General features: G+C 39.1%; 1 long non-coding RNA gene across 1 annotated transcript; it reads left to right on the top strand.

Moving 5' to 3' along the window:
- Nucleotides 1-1,558: 1,558 nt before the first annotated feature.
- Nucleotides 1,559-3,469, top strand: LOC123961272. Its single transcript, XR_006822699.1, has 3 exons — nt 1,559-1,623; nt 2,115-2,177; nt 3,447-3,469. It is a non-coding gene; the product is annotated as an uncharacterized LOC123961272 (long non-coding RNA).
- The last annotated feature ends 2,839 nt before the right edge of the window (nt 3,470-6,308 follow it).

The raw sequence follows: 6,308 nt of genomic DNA, 5'->3' as shown, positions 1-6,308 counted from the left end.
CAGGTAAGACAATGGCTATGACTGTATTTAGCAGCAAGCATATGTCCCAATTTAGCATTAGACTCAAAATTAGAGGAAACACAGCCTTGCAACAAACCAAGCCATTAAATTCAAATAAAAGGTGAAGTAATTGAGATTGAATGCATCTCCATACTCTATTCAACCTTGTATTTACATGTAATCCTGTAGTGGGATATGTAGCTGGATAAGAATAAACATGGAAATGCATGCAGAAGACATTGCAACCAGAATGCTATCCGATCAGCCTGACGACATCAGGAGGTGGACTGTCTGGCACTGTCATTGATTTTGCCACATTCTTAAGAGAAAAGAAAAACACCCAGCAACTTGAAAGGTCATCTAACCACACCTCTTCCTTTTCCTGCTGTCTCAAGCTAGATTGGCAAATGTTACAAATGACAGGTAGAATCAAGGTACTAGCTGCAAATGCAAAGGTGGGTAACCAGATGTCATCATCTAAAAATGGAACCACTGTGCTTATGAAGTGAATCTTGTGTTTACTGATTCCAAACATAATAATTAAGTGTCAAAGTAGTAAAGCAAAGCAAAGCAAAAAAAATCAGTTAAATATAATTTATGAAGCAGTTTTACAAGAAGGAAGGTGGAAGGTTTTCATACCGCTTATCTGATCGCTGGTGTGTGTGTTGCACTGAACATTACGTCGCGGCAGTTGTGTGTGGCGTCACTTTGACGACAAGCTACGTACTATCTCTGGGTACTACCTGCAATGTAAAACGGAGCAGGGCCGAGTCGAGTCTATTGTTTTGCGCTATGGAAGCATTTTTCGCACGCAACATAGATTGTCAGAACACCGGCAACAGTTCAACGTTTAGTCCTAAAAGACAATGCAACTCTGTTTGGGGAAATTCACAATTACAACCTGTAAGAATGCTTTATTGATTGTGAATTATATTTAAAATAAACACGGCAATGTAACTTCACAGAGTAACGTAAACGTTGGCTAACACAGCTAAAGTTATAACCTGGGAAGTGCGCATGTGCAACTCCCAGGAAAGATTTTGTACAAGTAAGATGCATCACTCTGTAGCTCAAGAGCGGAGCGTACAACACAGGGTGAAAAGAGGAGCTGTAGCAATATGCAATATGAGAAAAATGTGGTGTTTTTTGAAAATTAAACCATGTAAACCTGTTTTGGTACAACCCCTAAATAAGATTTTGAACCTGAAAATGAGCATAATACCACCTCTTTAACACTGAAATTAACACTGAATGCTGGAAAATAAATTACAATCATATTTAGAATAAGGTTACCATCTATAATGATGCTATATTTTATTTGGACCACTGGCTCCATGATTCTGACTAGCTAGCCGTTTGCAAAGGAAAAGGAAGTGCAGGGATTAAATGTAACAGACCTTGAGACGATCACTACCATGGCATCTTCTAAACACATAGCAGGACCAAACGCCGCTGCAAGCAGTGGGATTGACCAAGGAAGAGAGGAAAGAGAGCCTGGATAAGAGCTACACTAACCCAAATTGGACCTAAGAGAGCGAGAGAGAGAGAGAAAATTGCGTTGTCGGACCACTTTGACTATGGACCCATTGGCTAGCAAAAATGTTAGCAAACAAGTAAGCTAAGGTTAGTCGGCCAACTGCAACCCAGCCACGCTGCATGGATCCGGTGCCATACATTTTGACTTGTCATGCCGGGAAAAGCACAGGTGAAACAAATGTCATTAACGATGTCTCAGTTCCGCCCAATGTAGGCTAAGACATGAAAATGAGCCAGCACATGCAACAGAGTTTATATAGTACGATTCCACATGCCATAAGTCATTCATTTATTATCTTCATTGGACTTATTGGCTGGAGAGCGATATCTCTCAGACGCTTCTGAAACGTTGGAAGTTCTTGACAGACGTGTCCGAGGAGAGTTAACGCACAGCACTCTGTACAATTATTGTGTATTATGTCTGTATGTCCACCATATGAACACATGTGCACTGTAACTTAAGGAAAGGTTGATAAGAAGAGTTGGTCAAGTGCTATAGTATTAAAGTAATAACAATATGCATCCTCTAAGCTAGCTAGCTAACATCTGTGCTAAAATAACTTGCTGTTCTTTTGTAGTGTGCTGTGTGTGAGCTGCTTTGATCACACCAACTGTATGACTGACCAGTACATTCTGTTCAGGTACATATTTTTGTACTATTGTATGTGTAACTGACATTTCTGAAATGTTGTTGGTTCATGAGATGTGCCCGAGTGTGCTGTGTGTGAGCTGCCTATAGGGAGCCATGACTGACCCATATATTCTGTTCCTGTTCACCTCGTACTCATCATTCTACGCACAATGCATAGTCGGGGGGGTTGCTTGAACCAGCCAGTTACAGTGAAGTGTAGATGAGCGCAGTTACACATGGTGGAACTTGATCACCTAACGGAAAGTAGTCATGTGAACCTGCTAGAGACATCCAAGATGGCAGCACGCATGACAGCACGCACAGGAACCTACTCGGACATTGGTCTTACTGTGAAAATGTACCAATCATCCCTAGTAACTACTGACTCTGTTCTAGTGGATTATAAGGACTGCTTTGTTGTACTAAATCACATTATAGTTACTAATGCCTATAATGACTCTCAATGTACACCTCGAAAAGCAGCGTCTTGTTCTTATTTCTGTTAATCTCAGGAAATGTACATTCTAATCCTGGCCCTAACATTAACAGTCTTAGTACTCCTGAAGATTTTAAATCCAGGAGGGGCCTCGGTTTTATTCACTTAAATGTTTGTACTTTATTACCAAAAATGGACTTGGTCAGGACATGGGTTATTCAAACAGATGCCTTACCAAATATGATGGCATTTTTAAATGAACTTGACGGCAGTGACATTGTCTTAGTTGGAGATTAAAATTACACAGATAATAAATAGTCCCACTAGACCTACTACCGAAAATCCTAACAAATCTACTCTTATTGACGTGTTTTTAACGAACACACCTCATAAATATTCAAATGTAGGTGTGTTTGCTAACGATTTAAGTGATCACTGTGTCATTGCAGCAGTAAGAAATACAAAACTCCATAAGATTAAACGTAGAATAATCTTTAAACGAAATTTGAAGCACTTCTGTGAGCAAGCATTTTTGCATGATTTGTCTTACTTTGACTGGGACAGAATTGCACTTATTGACAATGTGGAGCTAGTTTGGAAATATTTATTTATATGGTTTTATTGGAATTGTTGACAAGCATGCTCCCTTCCAAAGGTTAAGGGTAAAGGGACGTGATAACGCATGTTTTACCCCGGAGCTGGCTAATCTTCTTCGGCAGAGAAACCAAGTCTGGGCTAAAGCCAGGCAATCTGGGACGGATTCAGACTGGCTCACTTTTAGACAGCTACGCAATTGCTGCACCTTTTTTATTAAAAAGGCAAAATCTGATTTTTATCTAGCAGCTACCACAGAAAACCAAAAAAATCCCCAGAAATTCTGGAAAGCACTGAAATCGGTAGGCACTTTAATTTCTCATAATGAATTACCTCCATGTATTATCAATGACAAAGTCCTGATATCAGAAAAGTCTGCAATGTTGGAGTGTTTAAATAAGCACTTTGTGGAAGCTGGTTCCCTGTTTGAGCATCAGCTCCTTGCAAGCAATGCAGCCGTGACAAACTGTTTAAATTCTTCAGGACCGCTCCCAAAGTCTGTGGTGAGCAAACAGACCTTTTGCCTAACGCCTTTCTCTGTCGCCAATGTGCAAACAGCTCTCATTGCCTTGGACCCAAGTAAATCTCCTGGTCCTGATAATCTAGAGCTTTTTTTTGAGAATAGCTGCTGATTTTATTGCTAAACCAATTTCAATCATTTTTAATCTCACCCTGGTCAACAATGAGATTCCAATAATTTGGAAATCGGCCTATGTACTTCCTCTTTTAAAGGAAGGTGATCCCTCGCTTTTGGATAATAATAGACCGATTTCCAAGTTACCAGTTTTAGCTAAAGTTTTAGAATCATTGGTAGGTGATGAGATAAAGGACTATTTGGTTTACAACCATATTTTGTCCTACTCACAGTCTGGGTTTCGAAGGCAGCACAGTACTACTACTGCTATAATGGTCATTTCTGACATTATTGAAGCAATGGACTGCAAGAACACCTGTGTAGCTCTTTTTATAGATTTATTGAAAGCATTTGATACAGTGGACCATTACATTTTACTGAAAAAGCTACACAATATTGTTTTTTCTGACCATGCTGTTGACTCAGTGTTGTAGAACTCAGTGTGTTAATTTTGACGATCTCAAATCTGCAACACTGAATGTATCTAGTGGTGTACCGCAAGGATCAGTCTTGGGTCCAATTTCATTTACCATTTTTATTAATAACTTGGGTCAAGACATCCCACAGGCTCATTTCCATTTTTATGCTGATCATACCATTATTTATTGTAAGACTGCTACTTTACATCAAGCTTTTTCTTATTTACAATCTGCTTTTAACCTTGTTCACGTTCAACTGTATCAGCTAAAGCTAGTTTTGAATGTTGAGAAAACTAAGATTATGCTGCAAAATCTAAGAAGTCTCTGGACAGTCTTCCAAGTATTTTTACTATACATGGTGTGCAGACCGAACAAGTCCAATTGTACAAATATTTGGGTATATTAATTGATGATCAGCTCTCTTTTAAGTCGCACATTGATAAACTGGTACCAAAGCTTTTGTTTTAGAAACAAAGCCTGTTTTTCTTGAAAAACTAGGAAGAGATTCGTTGTTGCAACCTTTCTCACTGCACTCAATTACGGTGACCTGCTCTATAGAAATGCGCCTAGCTGATGTTTGTCTTTGTTGGATTCTACCAACATGGTCTACCATAGTGCTTTGAGGTTTGTGACTGGATGTAAAGCATCATTGTACCTTGTACAAAATGACAAACTGGCCCTCATTATCAGTAAGGAGGCACATACATTGGCTCACTTTTATTTACAAGTCATTGTTGCATATGCTCCCCTCTTATCTTTGCACTTATAGATGGTATGTATATCATGCAACATCAGTTCCTATAATGTGCGCTCCGGTAACTTGTATTTGTTATCTGTACCTACGGTCCGTACAGAGCTCGGTAAGAAGGCCTTTAGTTATCCAACTGGAACACATTGCAGACTGATTTGCAGTTGCGAAATCTGATCCCTTTTGGTGAATTTAAACACCGCATGAAAGACTTTGAAGTAGACGCTATAAATTGTTGTCACTGCTTTTAAAATAACTAAATCCTTTAAACTTACGGTATGTATAAATTGTACGTTTAAGTGGTCTAATGTTGTTTGTTTATGTATTGTGAGGGTCTTGTAAAATGTTCTCTGTTGTTGTGTGTGTGCTTGTGTTTCATATTTGTAACTGCTTTGTCAATATGCTGCTATTTTGGCCAGGTCTTTCTTGGAAAAGAGGTTTTAAATAAAGGTTAAATAAAAAAATAAATAAAAAAATGTGTTGAGGTGGTAGTGTTTTTCATTGCTACACTCACACTTTCTCTACTACTCATTTCTGACTTAATCAGTTCAAAAACTACCTCCAAAGCCAACTTTCTCTGTCTCTCCTCCTCCTCATCTTCTACCTCTTCCTTCAACTTGTTGATGTCCTCCTGCACTTCCTTTTTCCATATTGGCATATTTTGTTTACCATGCTAATCTAACGTCTTATCTGTAGTAAGCCAGAAATAGGCTGATTATAATGGTTTTGCAATTAGCTGATTAGTGATGGAGAGTGCTTGCTAAGGATGCTAGCCAGACGAGAGGACGCTTGATTAGATAATTATAATCACGTGTGTGTTTGAATTCTGATAGGAGTTATAATGCCACCATGTGAATCTATTAACACTTATGAAACCACTATAGTGGTTCATTGTGTGTATGTGTTTGTATACCTTACACTTGCTGTAATACCACATTTAGTTTATCTTTTTGATATTTTGTTTGGTGTTGGTGTTATTGTCCTATCCCCTACTTTCTGTTCCCACAGTGTTGTTTTATAGCCTCTACTTTCTGTTCCCACTTCCCAGTTGAATATATTTTCCCCATTTACACTTCAGGGTAAAATGTTTTTTCAAGCCCGTCTGTTTTCCATTCTCTCACCCATACAGTTCCTTTAGTTTCTTCTGTCTCATTTACTGTTTGTCACGCTGCGGCCCTGACTGTCACATGTTATCCCTGTTATGTGTGTGTGTTGTGGGCGTGGCTTACCTCTCACACCTGGCTTCAGTCAGCTTATCAACCCTCTGCTCAAATACCACAGCTCTCCTGCCACTGCTAGATTGGTCCGTG

Source organism: Micropterus dolomieu, linkage group LG22, assembly GCF_021292245.1.
Source record: "Micropterus dolomieu isolate WLL.071019.BEF.003 ecotype Adirondacks linkage group LG22, ASM2129224v1, whole genome shotgun sequence".
Lineage (NCBI taxonomy): Eukaryota > Metazoa > Chordata > Actinopteri > Centrarchiformes > Centrarchidae > Micropterus > Micropterus dolomieu.
The sequence above is the reverse complement of the archived record's forward strand: the minus strand, read 5'-3'. Positions and strand labels throughout refer to the sequence as shown.